Consider the following 18,570-nt stretch of genomic DNA (forward strand, 5'->3'; position numbering starts at 1 on the left):
ATATATATATATATATATATATATATACACATATATATATACACACACATACACGTTGGGAACCAGGGTGAAGATATGCTATGAGAGCTAGCATATACGTTCATCTCTGCATCAGCCCCATTGTGTCTTAGGGGGCGATTCACGTAATGTGCCGTCGGAACAGCCACAAATACCGATAATGCAGGCACAACGTAGATCCAACATCACACATTTTGCCTCACCCCCTCTAGACAGAGGCTCAGGAGGGCAGCTTTTGAGGGCCTGAAGCAGTCCATGACCTCCTGTTTCCCAATCACTGCGTTCTACATAATCTTCTGAGTTTCGAAAATGCCAGGAAACTAATTGTTTAAACAACATATTTAAACCAAATGTGGGTATTAACAGCATTCTGCAGCAAGACCTATAGAAACCATATAAAATGAACACTTTGTCTGGACACGGAGGGACCCATTAATTTGGATATTTTAAAAAATTATCCAGAAAGAAGACAGACTACATGTTTTAACTGCTCAAATTCTTACAGCCTAGGCATTTGGAGTATAAGAGTTCTAAATGGCGGAGTCCCAGCTCAGATCTCACAAACATCGGCAGAAAAATATGATCTCCACCTGTTAACAGCTCTCACGTTTGTTGCGGACGAGAGAGGAGAAGAAAAAAAAGGGATAATAAATAGTGGGGCTAGGTTTTCATAGTTCCTGAAAGGAACTACACCAATAAGGTATCATTCAGAAAAATAAAATACCCAAAAACTTGAGCAAAACCTGAGCAGTGAAGCACAAATTTATTGCGAACCGATGCCTGAAACCTGCGACGCATGCAAACCACGGTCTGACTTAGGTTATCTGGCACAAACTGCCACAGACACTATGGGCTTGTCTGCTCCTAGAAGACAATATTAAATTTAGATAATTTTCCTACAAAAAGAAATTAAACATTTTTTTGTTCATTTTCTTTCAGAATAGAGATGGGTTTAAGCATATTCTTTTCATTGGAATCTATAGGAAAAAAAAAATTATATATCATAAAATTAAGATATTAATTTATTAATGAAAAGCCTGCGCAATCTTATTTTTGACAGACATCTAAAATGAAGATTGCGGGTGGGGGTCAGGGAGGGATTCAATTAGCTGTGATAAGCCGTTTTCGCGTGTAAGAGTGAATTTTTTTTTTGCCCTATTCAATTAGCCGCTCAGTCAACATGCGCTAATTCTGCATAGGGGTTAACGGGTCTTTATCGTGACCTGCCTGTCTTTATCGTGACCTGCCGGAGCAGGTGAATATTTAGGGGACATCTCTATTTTAAAGGTAAAAATGTTGGGACTTGGGACACCCACACTAATGATTCATTAGGCACTAAGACATTTTTAATTAGCTTAATTTGGCCAATAGTGGCATGTTATTTTTGGGGTGAATTTCTGCAAAGTGCAGAATAATGGGTTAAAAGATGTGGGACAGGTATATGGGGAAGATTTATGGATGGGACAGGTGTTATAAACATTGAAGGTGGCAGTTACAGGTGTTTTTAACAGTGGCTTAAAATGACCCAAAAATAACTGACAGACATTTTTATTTACCCCTCACTATACTACAGCATTTAATTTGCAGAAAAACACTTGCTTTCTAGGATTTTTTCACTTATTGAAAAATGCTCATAAAACAGACATTTTGACACACTTTAAGAACCCCAAATCATTTGTTTTGGCCCACTAACAGACTTATACACTGTTATTCTATATTAGTTTGCACTCTTTTGGGGTACAGGCTGATTTCCCCATTTTACTTTTACTAAACGCGTGTAACACTTGCAAGAATTAATCGCCCAAATGCCGGAAGATGACTTTTCGAATTGAATTGGGCGTTAAATGGGAGTGTGCAAACAGGCGATAACAATAACTGGCGATAGGTGCGTTCAGTTAACATGTTAACTTAACGTTTTATTGCAGCTAATTGAATTCCCCTCTTGTTTTTTTATCGATAGACCCCTTGTTATCAGATCCATATCAAAAAGTGGATACTGTAAACAAATATGATCCAAGTTTGTTTCAATAACTTGCTCTTTGCTTAGTAAAGCTAGGTACACACTTGTACAATCATACTTTTAATGGGATTTTACTTTTGATTACATTTACGTGTCGGAAGTCCCGTTCAAGGTGCAGATTCATATGTGCACATCTTTACAATCTAACTGGAGATCCGGGAAACTCATCTGTCTAAAATATCTGCTGTGAAGACACAACAGTGGCACTGCTGCTGGTGGAACATGGCAGAAGCATCGGACAGAATGGTCGTCAGTGCGAACACGCTTCACTTTTTGTCCGATATGGTACCATCAAATCTGATGAAATTCAAACTGCACATAAAACCCGAACTTCAGGTGTGACCTGTATTCTTCCGATAAAACATGATCGAAGGTGCGTACACACGCTAAAGTATTGCATGAAGTGGTCAGGATCGAAAGAATGGCCTGATTGTACAGGTGTGAATCTAGCTCAACACTGGATCATCTTCCAGATGTCATGTGAAACAGATTATTATTGTATTTTTCAATACAATTAATGAATCCAAGTACTTTTCTCTACCTCAAGGTTGTAATGATGCTCTTTCACGAATTCTAAAACTAAAATTTGCGAGTGTGCATGAGAAAAACCTACTTACAGTATATATAACAGCATTGTAATAAAATTGTACAATACTACAGTACTCCAAAAGCTTTGATCAGATGTGCTAGATCGCCTCCAGAGATACGGGTAATACAAGGTCTCGGATACAGCTGTTCCTTTCATAATTCTCTCCTTTCATAACAGACATGGCACACAACTGGCGTAAATAGATTCACTTTCATTACAGATCATCTATTTTGCCGTAGAGGTCTCTCAATAAAGGACTGGCATTGAGCTGCTAGTAAGAGGATAACTCAAAAAGATCTAAAACTATCAGCAGCACATCTACTGGCTCAACGTTTAAGGGACTGTCATTTTCGATGTTCGATCCTCAAGTCGACCATGGTTGACAGTCTTGCTTGCAAAGATGATGCCTGGACAATCAGCAATGCGGAGACTCTGCATGAAACAGATGGATTGTTAGACAAGGTCATTCCACAGCAACTGAACATGTGTCCGGATGTGTCTAAGACATACCTAATGGATGCCATGTTTAGGAATGATAATTACTCATTGAGGAGTGTATCTTGTTCTTTAAAGAGTCTTCTTCCACCACACAGACCTATGAAAAAAGAGGTTAAGTGTTAAAAAAGGTTAAATGTTGCCTGTTCATCTGCAGGCGTATAAATGTAGCGAAGGTACAAAGGTCTGCGGCAGGGCATCTACAAAAGATAACAGGTTCCTAGCCAAACAGATTGTACTGTAAATTCTAATCTTATTTTTTAAAGCATTGTACAGCAGTCTGGAAATGTATCTCTGTATAGATCGTTTATATCGCAGTACAGCTGAGTCACCGATATGGTGTATGCAGAAAAACATGTACTATTTAAAAAAAAAAAAAAAAACACAACTTTGCCATTTCATAAAATACTGGAACGGGAGGGGATGTTACAATTTTATTGTGCCAAACGTATGCACAGACCTGTATTGCAAATTATTTGAATTAAATTAGCATCAGTGTTAGTCAATAGGCATGGCCGAGTTCATCTGTCTTACACTCCTTTTGTATCTCAAACACAAAGGAGCCGGTCCTTCAAAAGCCGAAATATCTGCATTTCCAGCATGATCCTCTGCAGTGGGCAGGAGCCGACAGCTTTGTGCTGGGATGATGGATTACCTGGGAGCAGCACTGCTTCATTATAGTCTAATAGACTCCTCTGTACAAAGGACCATAGGTTGTTTTTTCTCTTACTCATCCCTTCTAAATTCTGAAAACACCCTACAATACAGCCAGCTACACTTTCTGTGCAAGTCAAATTCCACAGAGTGTGGACAAACAGACTACAGATCACAACAAAAGGACAACACACAGCCTCTTCTAAAGGTAATATATGACACTGTACATAGCACAAAGTAACGATGCCTACGCAAAGCCTATGTACATATATATATTTATACACACACACACACACACAATCATTTCAAAGTAAACTCTACCAATGAACATCGTAAAGGCTGCTCGTCATGTCACTTGTGGCTAAGAGCAATACATTCAGCTAAATCTAACCTCCTAGGAGAACAAGCTGTCTTCTTCTGTCACATCCACAGAACACACAATAAAATGTGCTAAATTAATAGGCTTGAAAAAAACCTCAAGTACAAGAAAAAGAGTTTTCACACATTGGCGCTATTTAAAAGATCACAGAATTGATCTATGAAGTTATGCATTTGGCATATCAAAATAGTTTACTGAAACACACAACACAAAACAAAATGACTCCATTATTAATACAAAATCAGCCATAAAGAGGGCATATGAGCAAGAGGATGGAGAATGTTCCTTCTAGACAACAAAACATAGCAAAAGTGACACTACTGATCCTGAGTTGGAAGCAAAACAAACAACAGCCAGGAACGTTGTGCCAGCTGCAATGCAAGGGAAGTGGGGGGAAGGGGGGAGAGACTAAATTACTATTTTGCACGCAAAATAAATACTGTTTTGTTTTTTTTTTGCATGCAATGCTGGACAGGTTTATTTTACACTGCAGTTTAGTTTGGACATGTCCCTCTCAAAAATACATCTCTATGCATTTTTACATCTGCCCCACCGTGATTACATAGCACAACATTAGGTTTAGCCATGGATAGGTCCCCACACTCTGTTGGCTACATAAACCGATGTTATAGCAAACTGAGGGTCTCATTCCGGCCCGCTCGCGAGCGCTGTACTCTCGCAAGCGGGTCGATGGTGCCTAAATGCGCATGACGGAGGCGCCTCCGTCGTGCGCATGCGCGAGACCCGAATGACAACGGGGTAGCCGTCGTTATGGGTCTCGCAACAAAGGGGGCGTGCGGTCGATGGTGAGTGACAGCACGCCCCCTTTGGTGGGCATGGCTGCCCAGACGGAGGAGTTCCCATGGGAACGCCTACCGTCTGGGTCCGGCCCCACTGACATCACTAGTGATGTCAGTGGGAGTGATTTTGGCTCTGATAGAACCAAAAGCACTCCAGGGCTTGCGGTCACCGAGACCCTACCGCAAGGGTCTCGTCGCAAGCCCGATGGTCTTGACCATCGCGACCATCATCATGGACGCTCACATAAGCTGTGGGTGGTAACCCACAGCTATTCGAGCGTCCAAAAGGCCGGACGGAAAGAAAAAAAAATAACACGCCCTGATTCAGAGCGGGCGCTCGTTCAGAGCGTCCGGCTCTGAATCAGGCCCTGAATTCCAACCTCCTGATCCACGTGTGGTTGCAAAGGACTTAGAAAAGTGATGATTTCTATTGTAAGTGGCCAGCTTACTTGGTGAGATGCAGCCCTAATGGAAAGTGATCACACCTTTACACATTCTCTTATACAGAGCTATAATTACATAAAGAAGCTGGTCTCCTCCTCTACAAGCAATATTATTACATACCCATTGCATTCTGTGCTCTGCAATCATCATTGAAATACAAGTTTGTTTCTTTACAGTCCTGCAGTATTCCTAGTACAAGTCCTTTCCCAGCAAAAGTGATTAACATGACAAACTACTCTTTGACTCCTTGCTCATTGGAATACACTTCTGTATTGTGTTACAGAATAGTCCATCTTTGTGGATGTTTTTTCAATTTATTACAGGTTGAGCATCACATATTCAAATATTCCGAAATACGGAATAATTTTGGCATGACTGAGATAATGAAACCTTTGATTTTTTTTTTATGGTTCAATGTACACAAACTTTGTCTAAAGCACAAATTATTAAAAAGTAACATTACCTTCAGGCTGTGTGTATAAGGTGTATATGAAACATAAATTAAATTTAATTTCTGTACACAAACTTTGCTTGAGCCACAAAATTATTGAAAATATGGTATAAAATGACCTGCAGGCTGTGTGTATAAGGTGTATGTAACACACAAATGCATTCTGTGTGTATATTTGGGTCCCATTCACAAGATATTTCATTATGATATGCAATTATTCCAAAATACGGAATATTCCGTTATACAAAATACCCCTGGTCCCAAGCTTTTTGGATATGGGAGACTCAACCTGTATAAACTATAGAAGGAGGTGCCATTTGCAGCATCAGTTAGACACTAATTCAGACATATCTATTAAACTCAACCCCAAGTTACTGACAAAGATAAGTACATCTGCACCTCTTTCAACCTAGTATGTTTAACAACTTTATTCATTTAAACCCCTTTTTACAGTTTGTAGAGTAAACTCATTTGCAGCATTATATGCAACATAAATAAACCGTTAAGAAAAAATTAATATAAATATAATTGTTTCTAGGTTATATCCCAGGTGGGTAGTAAGTGGTGAACCAAGTACGCCAACCGTTACATGAGGATGAACCCATACAATATCTGCAGCTGGCTCATCATAAGGATGTATACAATATGTAGCAAAATGCACCAGCCAGAGGAAAACCAATGTTAGAAAGGGGAAGTATCAGACATCACACAATTCCCATATACGGTTTAAGCAAAGTTAAAACAAAATTAATGTAAAAGCATTTTGATGTGACAGTTAAACATTTCTACAAAAGCCTTTACCATTATGTTACTGGTCCAAGCATAAAATAATCACTGAAGAGCTGTGTGGTCTTAAGAGTTGTCTGATCTTGCCTTGACCTTCAGAATGCTGCAGCAAGCCTCTGCAGGATCAATCACCGTCAGGTCCACCATGCATGCGGAGCTCTGCGGTCCTTGCTGTACACTTCGTCCTGTGCTGCTCTGCTCCTTATATAGGGTGGGTGGGGAAGCTCCTTATTAATTGGTGCCTGAAGGAAAACACAGATTCAGTCTAGCCTACTGTGAGAGCACCTTGATCAGCAAAATGTTTGTACACTAAAGCATCCGGGAAAAAAAAAAGAAGCATAAAACAAATAGACCAGGAATGCTTTTACAATAATTGTACACAATTTAAATTGAATTAAGCATAAAACATACCAAAAACAACAACAACAACCTGTAAGATAATGTATGCTTAATCAATCCATTGGCTAAATATTATTACAAAAAAATGTAAATAGAATCTAAAAAGGTATTCTACTTCTAGGCCAGTGTGTGCCGCGAATAAGGGCGCACCAAGAAGAAAATATCTCTCTCAGTACAGCAAAGACGTCCACACTGCCCTAATAATATGGTTTTTAATCATTTAAGCCTCCTCATTACACCTATTGCCAGCACATTCCTTAACAAATCCCCAGAGCAGGAAAAGAGCTGGATGCGAAATGTAAATGACAGTAAAACATTTCTGTTCCAAAACAGTCTGAAAATAAGGTTTTGCTTGCAGAACGCTAACATGGATAATAAACAATCTGCCGTGATTCGATTTGCCTATCGGCTTGGAAGCTGTGCGACAATACAAACTATATCTATTTAGAGCAATCACACAAAACGGATTACAAAATGGTATGTTCTATATATAAAAAAATAAAAATAAAACACTTCTTTATCATTTGCTGATCCAGTTTACATAAAGCAATGTAAATAGGAGAGAGACAGGAGAGAGCTGTTCCTGCAGACAAATGGCGGGGAGGCGATATGCCATGTGGACATTAAACAATGCTGGGTGTCAAATGGTGTTTTGAAATGCGCAAGAATTAATAGCACTGAAATTGCTCCGTGGTGTCAATGTGTTAGCATTAGGCATGGAGCAATTGGAGCACAGGGTAGCACAGTGGATGACATCGGTGCCTCACAGAACTAGGCTAAATTCGCACCAGGGCACTGTGTAGAGTTTGTATGTTCCCATCCCCTGTTTTTGTTTGGGTCCCCATCAGGTGTTATGGTTTCCTCCCAGAGTCCAAAAACATACTGGTCAATTGGCTGCAGACATAAATGTGCCCTTATATTCATGTAGTAGGGAATTTACACTGCAAGCTCCGTTGGGCAGGGTCTGATATAATGGACGAATATTAACTGTAAGAGTTTACCACTATGCAACCAAATATGAACACTAGCACTTTTCCAGCTGAAGCACTCCGATTGCCCACCTTTCAATGTTCAAAGGTGGCCACATATTCACTGGCATGTTAATACAAGTAAACTGGAAACTGGAACCCAGGGCCGTAACTAGGGTAGTGCGGCCGGTACCATGGCACAGGGCACCGCAGGTCAGGGGGGCGCTGTTTGGGCCTGTCAATTTTCTGTTTATTATCATTCTCACTTGCAGCTTCCTCTTATTTCATCCCCAGCATCTCCTGGCCTCTCCTATCTCTACCCTGGCTCTTCCCCATGAGGCCATTCTCCTTGTTTGGGTACATTATGTCCCTATTTGAAAAATGAGGGGGGCGCCAATGCTCTTTCTGGCACAGGGCACCAAAAAGTCTAGTTACGGCTCTGCTAGAACCCATGATTAGTAATCTTATTTATTAACAGTTACTTATATAGTGCCAGCATAATCCATGTAGCTTCACAATTGAGAACAAAATAGTAATAGAACAGTAATAAAACAAGACTGGGTAATAACACACAGAGAGTTAAGAGGGCCCTGCTCGCAGATGTACAATCTACAGTATTTCCATTGCAACTGGGATTTTACTTACTGTAACACTTTTTAGGTCTTACATAAATTAACTGACAAATTCCTTGGATCGAGAATTGTTCAGAATTCACAGAAAGAATACTTTTTATACCAAGAAAATCTTAGAATAAAAGCCTGTGCCCGTTTCCCAGAGTCTATAAACTGCTCTGTAATGCCTCCAGTCCAACCAAAATATTCCCTCTGAGTATAGAGTGGAATTCTATCATTAAAGCTGCATACACACACACAATGATTGTATGTCAGATTATCTGTCAGATTTTTTAAAGTACGCAATAGACGGTGCTAATTAATCACAGCAGGTAGAAAAAATATGCAATATAAAAATGTATATTTATTAATAAGCACATATAATATGTGAATAGTCCCTAAATGGGATTTCTAAAAAAAGAAACAATCCTAAAAAACATATATTATAAAAAACATATTATACACAAAATGACAATGAAATATAAATATAGCAGCCGGTGAATAATGATCTCCAATCCCCTGTAGTACAGGGTGCCAAAGTCCCTTTCCGGATCAAAAAACTGTGCACATTATTGGCTCCACATCCAGCGGTAAAGATAATGTTCCCAGTAATTGTGACACTATGTAACAAGCGGGTCACAAACTGATAATTGTAGCAACATAGATATCAAAGCACAATGCAGGTGAGCTAAAGTTCCAGATGGAGTATATGCTGATGGTCAAGCAGTACTGGGGCAATATTAGATTAATACAAGGGCTCAGCAGTACTCAAAGTCCTCCAGTGAGCCAGGCCACTCCAGTAGTGATAGATAATAAGCAGCCTCCGTGGCCACTAACAGTGCCCCAGGCAAAACGGAGCAGGTGCCCGACAGGGTCTCCCTCTCTCTGAACCGCTCCAGTGGTCTGCAGTCTGCGGCGTCCGTAGCCGTAAGGCTTCCTTGAGAGGTGGAAGGAACAGGGACTGACCCCTCCTAGGCAATGATCCCGTGATAAAGATCACCTGCGTTGCTCACATGGATCCCGGCAAGCTGCTGTGTGTCAGCCAGTGCGTCAGCCGCTGGGGGGGAAAAGGATGAACAGGCAAAAGTCTCACACTGCAACATGCAGTAAAGGATGGGATCACACCACCGGATAACACAACAGTGTTTTTAAAGTGTAATGAACGATTTTTTTGAACTACAAACGATTTTTGCATATTAACTTAATGAAAATTGAGTTGGTCAGTCTGACTGAACTACAAACGTGAATGAACAATAGTCGTTCGTTTTAACTCAGAAAGTGAACGATTTTTTTCAACAATTGAACGATAAACGATATCGTTAACGATTATCGTTCGAAAAATCGCTGTGTGTGTATGCACCTTTAGTCTTTGTTTGATAGAAGTCACAAACTCATTGAAATTGAGTGGCGAGTATCCATGTGTCTGTATAAGTCCTGCACCCCACAGGAATGAAAAGGCGGTTAGTTTGCCAAAGATGCCGCTTCCTGAAGTGCGGCAAAGGATATCCAACGATTTCTTGTTTTCTTTAGTTTGTAACTATACTCATATTTAGGATAGAGGAAGCAATATAAAAAACAAGGCAGGTAGCAGGTGAACAAGCCACCAAAAGGCAGAAATAGCAGGATTGGGAGCCTATCCAAGTACAACAACACAGTAATTACTGCATCGGGAATCCAGTGTTTTTTACTTTTTTTTTCTCAATTAAATCATGGTGTCCATATACCCCCCAAATCTCCAATACATTTAAGTGTTGTTTAACACTTCTGTCACTGTGGGTCTGCAACCGTAGGACTCTCTTGGCGACTGCTAGTAGAGGCATACTGTACTTCCCGATAAGAAGGAAATTCCCTCCAGAGAGCTTTCACAATGACGATGAATGACTTTCAGCATCACTTCAATGCTCTGTAATAAACACTGTTTTAACTTCTGTATCCTTATCATCTCTTTGGCTTTTTGTGGATGAGCTCAGGCTCCAAGGTTCAGGGAACCCCCTTGGCGCTGAATTTCTCAGCAAAGTACAGTTTCAGCATGCACACCCCTTCCTGGCTGTCAGCACAGAGGCATTGGTGACCTTCAGGATCAGAGAGGAAGAAGGTTGAATCTCCAAATGTTTGCTACCTAGAAATAGCAACTGGCATCCTAGGGAGCCACCCCTATCCCTACCTGCACTCACAAAGTACATTGCAGTGACCATCTGAACGCATTGAGAATGGCAATGCCGATCCATTTGAAGACCGAACACCACCCACTACACCCGCACTCAGCTTAGCGGCAAGAAGACAACAAAGTGTTTTTTCTCAGCTGACTAAATGTATTAACCCATTTGTTGATGGCTGCAATGTAGTTTGAAAAGGATAGAAAAGATTTTAGGGTTTTGATTGAGGGAATAGCCCGGAGTCAAGGATGTGTAAAGATGAGGAAAAACAGATTTTCTCTTTATCCAGACCTAATAACAGCAGTGGGGAAAGGTTAGGCACAGCTCAGGGAGATGGAGTGTCAGCCTACCTCTTACTTAGCACCCAGGGAGAGGAAGACGTGTTTGTACTCTACTAATGCAGAAGTCCATTTCATGTCATAAGTTAAAATAGTTACTATAATACCTGAATTTGATTACTTGATTATATTTCTACTTTTCGGACAATCAAAGCACCTCTAGCTACCAATGTACAAAGCATGGGTTCTAAGCCCAAACTACCATGGTTTGGCACATAACCTATGCCTGCATACAATGCTTTCCTGTTAACAGCTAACCCAGTGGTTCCCAAACTAAGTGCTCAAGGCACCCTAACAAGCCAAGTTTTACGGATATCCATGCTTGAGCACGGATGGTTAAATCAAATTAACTGAGGTACTAATTAAGACTCCTGTGCGGACTGTTAGGGTGCCTTGAGGACCACTGAGCTAACCAGTTACCAGTGTGTAAATCAATGGCATGATTGTTGATGAAGTTTATTCAACAACTGCCAAAACGTTTGGTGCCACGTAATTTTTATTGCAATTAGTCCAATAACATATCTGTCAGTATGCATTGTAAATGTAGATCTAAACTGTCGTATTAAAATCAAGTAAGGAATTAAATAATGGAAATAAATATATTTGAGGTTTGCAAGGAAGATCTATGCAAGGTGGGGGTGGTAACATGAAGAAATGCAAATGAGTCAGGAGCTAGCTACTGTAAATAAGTGCATTTAATGCATTTTCCATACTCCTGGTCAGGAATCCCTGCATGCCAGTTACCTTTTTATCATGCAGATATCAGATTACGCCCTATTGTGGTCGGTCTATGTCTGAGCTGTCAGACATGCAGGAGACAGCAAGCACTGCTCACACAGTAATAACCATGCATGAAATGAAGTTCCTCCACCAATCACTCCCCTTCTAAACGTATTACACATGACATTTAGAAAGAAAAAAAAGAGTGGTGATTGGTGAAGGAATTCCCTCAGGTGTATGGGATTTGGAGATAAATTATGATGGACAGATGCACCTGCCTCGGTAATCTGTTTTATGGAGCATCAGCATGCTAATGAGGAAGAGCATGTAATAGACTGAAGCGCCTATTTCTAAAATGAGGAGAAACGTATAATATAATCTGCTGTATAAAATATATTATTATAAAGCAGAGGAAATTCCACGCTCCTGGAAAGGCATATTAAATGGCAATCAGTTGAACCACAAACTACAATAGTTGGCTTTAATTTTTGTACGATACAAACCATTAATGATTGCAAAGGAATAAAATGAGACACATGAGCAAATGGTTTCAATTATACCCCTTTTACACCGGAGCTAAAACCCGGGTTTTTGAAGGGTTAACCAGGGCAGCTCCCTGGTGTAAAAGGGGAGAGGGTTGGATCGCCGGGTCGAGTGACCCGGCAATCCAACCCAGGTAACTAGCAGGGTTTAACACGGGGGTAGCCCGTGAAACCCTGCTGTGAGAACAGCGCAACTCCGGGTCATGATGACTTGGAGTGCGCTGCTAGCCGGCCGATTGGTCCGGCTTCAGTGGCGCTTGAGATGACGTCATCTCCAAGCGACCACTTTCACTCCGCAAAAGCCGTGTCTATGCAGACCCGACTGCGGTGTAAGCGGCGCTGACTCGGGAATATCCCGAGTCGGCAAAATTCCGGGTCTGATCCGGATAGGAACTTTGTTCCAACTCCGGGTCAGACCTGGAATTTAGGTGGAAAAGGGGTATTAGTAAACCGATTAAAAATAACTAAAAATACATTAGGGACAATGACAAATTAGATGTGCAATTACTCCACTAGTAACAAGGAATGTGAAGTTACACTATTATGGATGAATTTGGCAATCCAGAGAACAGTAAAGCCGGCTACACACTTTGCCGATATCGGCACAACAAATCGTGCATATCGGCTAGTGTGTACGCACTATTGTGCGCTCCCGCGGGTCGTTTGCGACATCTACCAGTTGGCCATGCTGCACCACCAACCAGAAGATATCGCATGCGATTGGGGGCCAATCGTTTAGTGTGTACTTTTAATTTCAAATGTTGCCAGTGATCGTTGAAGTGTGTACGGGAGCAGCTATAAATCGTATACAATCAAACGATACAATATATCGTTCGGTCGTATGCGATATTGGACAATGTGTACGCTCAATATCATATGTTCTGGCCTCAAGAAAAATTGGATGTAAAATCGGTCCAATTACAAGTCGTTCAGGTGTGTCCCCACCCTAAGAGATTAATAGATTACACATTTTAATAGATAAATTTAGGTTATATTTCAGGAACATTTTCTTTAAAGTGTTAAGGGGAGGGGGCATATTGTGCCCGCCAACATCGCAAGTTTTCCTTCAAACCCTATAGTGGTGCAAGGAAAAACTTGCAGTCGGCACTACCGTCCAGTGCAAATTCACACTTACCAATCGTCTGCCTGATGTGCCAGGCTTGACAGCTCAACTGGGTGGTTAGTTAAAATTGCCCATCCAGTTGAGTTGTCAATCATCGCCGAGTCTCTACAGCATGTGCACGGGCTATCTGCGGGTCACCTGTACAGACTAGCAGATGACCGATATATCTTTCAGATATAGCGGCGATCCACTGTGCTGCACAGCAGATCAGATATGTCTGTGAACGACGTAGTTCAAAGACCTATCAGCTGTACACACCCAGCGATGCACTATAGATATATTGCCCATTCAATAGAACGGACGATATATCCATCAGTGTGTACCCAGCGTAAGCCAAAAATGTAAAAGTGCAATGGCTTTAATCACAATACACAGGATGTTTTGCTATTAAATATAATGCCCTTTTAATTTGTAAGATTCTGCTTAGTAAATACTCTCCTCCCACTCTTCATCAACTATTGATAACCTGGAGTCACTTAGGAGTGAACAGTAGCAGGATGCACCTATAAAACAAGGCTTTTGCAGAGTAAATCTGACAAGTTATTGGGATTACAAAAATGTAGATGGTTAGTTGTAAAACTGTGATAAGAATTAGGTACTGGGAGGGGTTAGATCAGTAAGTAATAGCCAAATTATCTTCATTGGAAGCCACACTGACTAATACCCCTTTTACACCAGAGCAAAAACCTGGGTTTTTGCTGGGTCTACCCGGGTCACAGCTCTGTGTAAAAGGGTCCCTGAAAAATAACCCAGGTCAAGTGACCCTGCAATCCAACCCAGGTAGCTACCAGGGTTGGACCCAGGATGGACCTGGGTAATGGTGCAGTGTAAACGGCGCAATCTGGGTTATCCGACCTGGGTCATGCCTAAAATGAGCCGATTGGTGGCTGTGGAGCAGTCACCTCCCACTTTTTATGACCTCACAAGTCTAGCAGGGCAGACTCAGGTTCAGTGTGAATGGGGCTGACCTGAGAATAACCCAGATCGCTGGTGCTGTGTAAACGGTGTCTGACCTGGGTTGGAACCATGTTTGAAAACCCAGGTCGAACCCGGGTTTTTGGTGGAAAAGAGGTATTAGCTGATCTGCCAGGCCTTGAGCAACACAGGAGGCTTCCACAAGTACGTGTACTTATCTATAGCAGGTTTCTAATCATACAGCAAGTAAATCCAGTGTTTCACATCACCTTATATATGAAAGGGCTGTGTAATTCAGAGCTGAATAATATATATGAAATAACTGGTGTTTATTAGGGATGTGCAGGCTCGGATAGGTTCGAGTTTGCACGTGGTGTTCGGATTTTTCCCTCCAAAAAAACGGAACTCAGAAAGAGGCAAAACGTCATCTTGCATGGACGAACATCATCATTCCTGGACATCTTGCATGGACGAACATCATCATTCCTGGACAAAAGTCCAGGAATGATGATGTTCGTCCGTGCAAGATGACGTTTTGCCTCTTTCTGAGTTCCGTTTTTTTGGAGGGAAAAATCCGAACTCAGAAAGAGGCAAAACGTCATCTTGCATGGACGAACATCATCATTCCTGGACAAAAGTCCAGGAATGATGATGTTCGTCCGTGCAAGATGACGTTTTGCCTCTTTCTGAGTTCCGTTTTTTTGGAGGGAAAAATCCGAACTCAGAAAGAGGCAAAACGTCATCTTGCATGGACGAACATCATCATTCCTGGACAAAAGTCCAGGAATGATGATGTTCGTCCATGCAAGATGACGTTTTGCCTCTTTCTGAGTTCCGTTTTTTTGGAGGGAAAAATCCAAACTCCACGTGCAAACTCGAACCTATCCGAGCCTGCACATCCCTAGTTTTTATACACTGAATGGCTAAAAGTATGTGGACACCCAAACATTACACAAATACGTGCTTGTTGAAAATCTCATTTTGCAAACCATGGGAATTAATATGAAGTTAATCCGCTGTTTTGGGAAGACTTCCACTGTATTTAGGAACATGACTGTGTGGATTTATACTCTTTCAGCTACAAGGGCAGTAAGGGGCCCATACATCAACAATCAATGAGGCCAACTTGCAGATGGTTGTGTAAAGAATAAATCACCAATGTATGGGGATCACCGGTACCGAACAATAAATGATCGAGACTGACGAATTAGGATTTCCAACATGTTGGATTTTGCTAATCATCAAAGGATAAGAAATATGGGAATCAGGCAATTGGTGTATGGGCTCCATTAGTGAGTTTGGGCACGGATGTTGTGCGATAAGGTCAGTCTACAATGCAATTTATACCAAACAATGATGGGGTTGAGGTCAGGGCTCTGTGCAGACCGGTCAAGTTCTTCCACACCAAACCATGTCTTGATGGATCTTGCTTTGTGTACGGGTACAATCATGCTTAAACAGGAGATGAGTATGACCAAACTGTAGCCACACAGTTAGAAGCATGCATTTCTCTAGCAAGTCACTATATGCTGACCTAATGATGAACTACAGCCATACACTATTATACCTCTTGCACCAAACTTTCAAACGGTCAGTACATATGTGGGCAGGAAGCATCCTCCTGGCTTGCGCAAAACGTGGATTCGTGCTCCACAGGGCTGGATGGTGAAGCATGATTAGTCACTCCAGGGAACATTTTCACTGCTCCAGTCAGATGGCGCTGTGTGCCAAGTGACATTTGGTATTGCTCATAGTGATCTGAGGCAGCTGTGGAGATTCTAATCCATGAATCTCCACAGGGATGTTGGTATGGACCAACCAACGCACCAAATGAGGAAAGATGATAGATTACACGCTGCGCACATCTGCACTCCTGTCTGTCAGCTTGGGGGACCTACAGCTACACAGCAGAGTAATTGTTGCTCCTAGAAATTTGGACTGCACAATACCTGTACGTACCTGTGACCAGGACAGCTCTAGTTGGGCAGATATATGACAAACTGACTTGTTGGAAGGTGGCGTCCCCTGAAAGCGTTACTTTTAAAGTCACTAAGCTCTTTAGATTGATTAATTGTATTGTTCATATAGGACTATTGAGAGTGCATGGCTGTATGCACCTGTTCGCAGTGTGTGTGGCTGAAATGGGCAAACACCCTAATTAGGAGGCATGTCCACATCAGGGCCGGCTCCAAGGGTCGGAGCACCCAGTGCCGGCCCACTCCGGCGCGCCCTACCTTGGAAATGGGGGCGTGGCCTAATTACCATAGGCCACGCCCCATACGTGACGTTATTAGGAGGCGTGTCTGCCTCCACATAACGTCAGACTGGGGGGGCCTCACTAGCTGGGCTTCCCCCAGACCTCTCCCGTTACTGAATGGAAGCCGCGCATGCGCACAGCATCCAGAGTCTCCGGGGTCCGGCACCGGCGCACAGCTGCGGCAGTGGGGGGTCCCCAACCTCCCGATTTAACCACCCGCAGGCCACTTCGGCCCACGGGTGGAACGGCAGGACAGTAATGTCCCACTGAAATCGGGATGTTGGGGAGAGGTGCGTCTTCTGTGGGTGGCGTCCCTGTGGGAATAGGGGTAGGCACTTACTGGGAGGGTTAGGGTGCGGAGTAGGGAGGGTTAGTATAAGGGTGCAGGAGAGGAGGGTTAGGGGGTAAATAGGACAGGAGAACATTACTTACCGCTCCCTTGTCGGGATTTGGACCATCGGGATGCCACTGTCAGTGTACTGACAGCCGGCATCCCGTCCATTGGTATTTCATACCGATTCCCTTGTGAATATCTCATGATACTGAAGGTTATTCTCCTTTCAAATGTCTGGCCACTCTTAGCTAAAAGCAGTAACTGGCATCTTAAATACTATCCACTTAAAAAACTTTCTAGTCAGTTTGTATTTTTTTTATTTTATTTCACCTTTCTTAAATATTCCCAACACCACTTTCACATATTTTATCATTTTAATATTGTACATTTTTTAAATCACCATCGTCTCTATCCCTACATCATAGTTGCAAGTTTATTTGATAATCAACAAGAGCTTGTAGATTGTTTAGACTGGCTTCACACTAGCCTGAGCTATGTGGAGGATGAAGCACCACTCAGCCAAGGGGGGCAGAGCGGAGAGGGTGAAGGTGTCACTCAGTTAGGGGGCAGCGTAGAGAGGGTGAAGGTGATACTCAGCCAGGGGGCAGTGTGGAAAGGGTGAAGGTGTCACTCAGCAAGGGGGCAGTGTGGAAAGGGTGAAGGTGTCACTCAGCAAGGGGGCAGTGTGGAAAGGGTGAAGGTGTCACTCAGCAAGGGGGCAGTGTGGAAAGGGTGAAGGTGTCACTCAGCAAGGGGGCAGTGTGGAGAGGGTGAAGGTGTCACTCAGCAAGGGGGCAGTGTGGAGAGGGTGAAGGTGTCACTCAGCAAAGGGGCAGTGTGGCGAGGGTGAAGGTGTCACTCAGCAAGGGGGCAGTGTGGCGAGGGTGAAGGTGTCACTCAGCAAGGGGGCAGTGTGGCGAGGGTGAAGGTGTCACTCAGCAAGGGAGCAGTGTGGCGAGGGTGAAGGTGTCACTCAGCAAGGGGGCAGTGTGGCGAGGGTGAAGGTATCACTCAGCAAGGGGGCAGTGTGGCGAGGGTGAAGGTATCACTCAGCAAGGGGGCAGTGTGGAGAGGGTGAAGGTGTCACTCAGCCAGGGGGCAGATCTGTCACCCCCTTTCACATTGTGTGACCCCTGGACTCAGCCTGGCAAACACACTCTGTGGGGCCAGACACTGCGGGATTTTAGTACGGAGCACACACACAGGATATAGTAGAGAATGCGGTGACCGCAATGCGGGAGAGCTCGGAGACTAACCTGCTCCGTATTAGGTCTTGTGACACCAGCCAGGCCGGGCTTCAGACTCCTTATCACACTCTACAGCCGGCGTCTACCGTGCAGTGCACCGCGACAGCACCGATCCAGGCGCGACCACGTACGGCAGCCCAGAGCACGGCTGCTGATGCACAGACACCGCGGTATCTCCCCGTTACAAGGCCGCCTCCCCATCTCCCGGGAGGGCGTACTGCTCCAGGTTCTGTGTGCAGCGTTCCTGACCTCCGCAGCCGCAGAGCTTTGCCAGTGCCACTCTATGCGGCACTGCCATGGAGCGGAAGTATCGCTGTTGCGTCA

At 43.0% G+C, this 18,570-nt stretch overlaps 1 long non-coding RNA gene across 1 annotated transcript; it reads right to left on the bottom strand.

Moving 5' to 3' along the window:
• Positions 1-536: 536 nt before the first annotated feature.
• Positions 537-18,537, bottom strand: LOC148505578 (uncharacterized). The gene is made up of 4 exons (XR_015869879.1): positions 18,256-18,537; positions 6,652-6,878; positions 3,138-3,222; positions 537-3,059 (listed from the first exon to the last, which is right to left on the bottom strand). It is a non-coding gene; the product is annotated as an uncharacterized LOC148505578 (long non-coding RNA).
• Between the last annotated feature and the right edge of the window lie 33 nt (positions 18,538-18,570).

Source organism: Taudactylus pleione, unplaced genomic scaffold (assembly GCF_031769625.1).
Source record: "Taudactylus pleione unplaced genomic scaffold, aTauple2 ptg000448l, whole genome shotgun sequence".
NCBI lineage: Eukaryota > Metazoa > Chordata > Amphibia > Anura > Myobatrachidae > Taudactylus > Taudactylus pleione.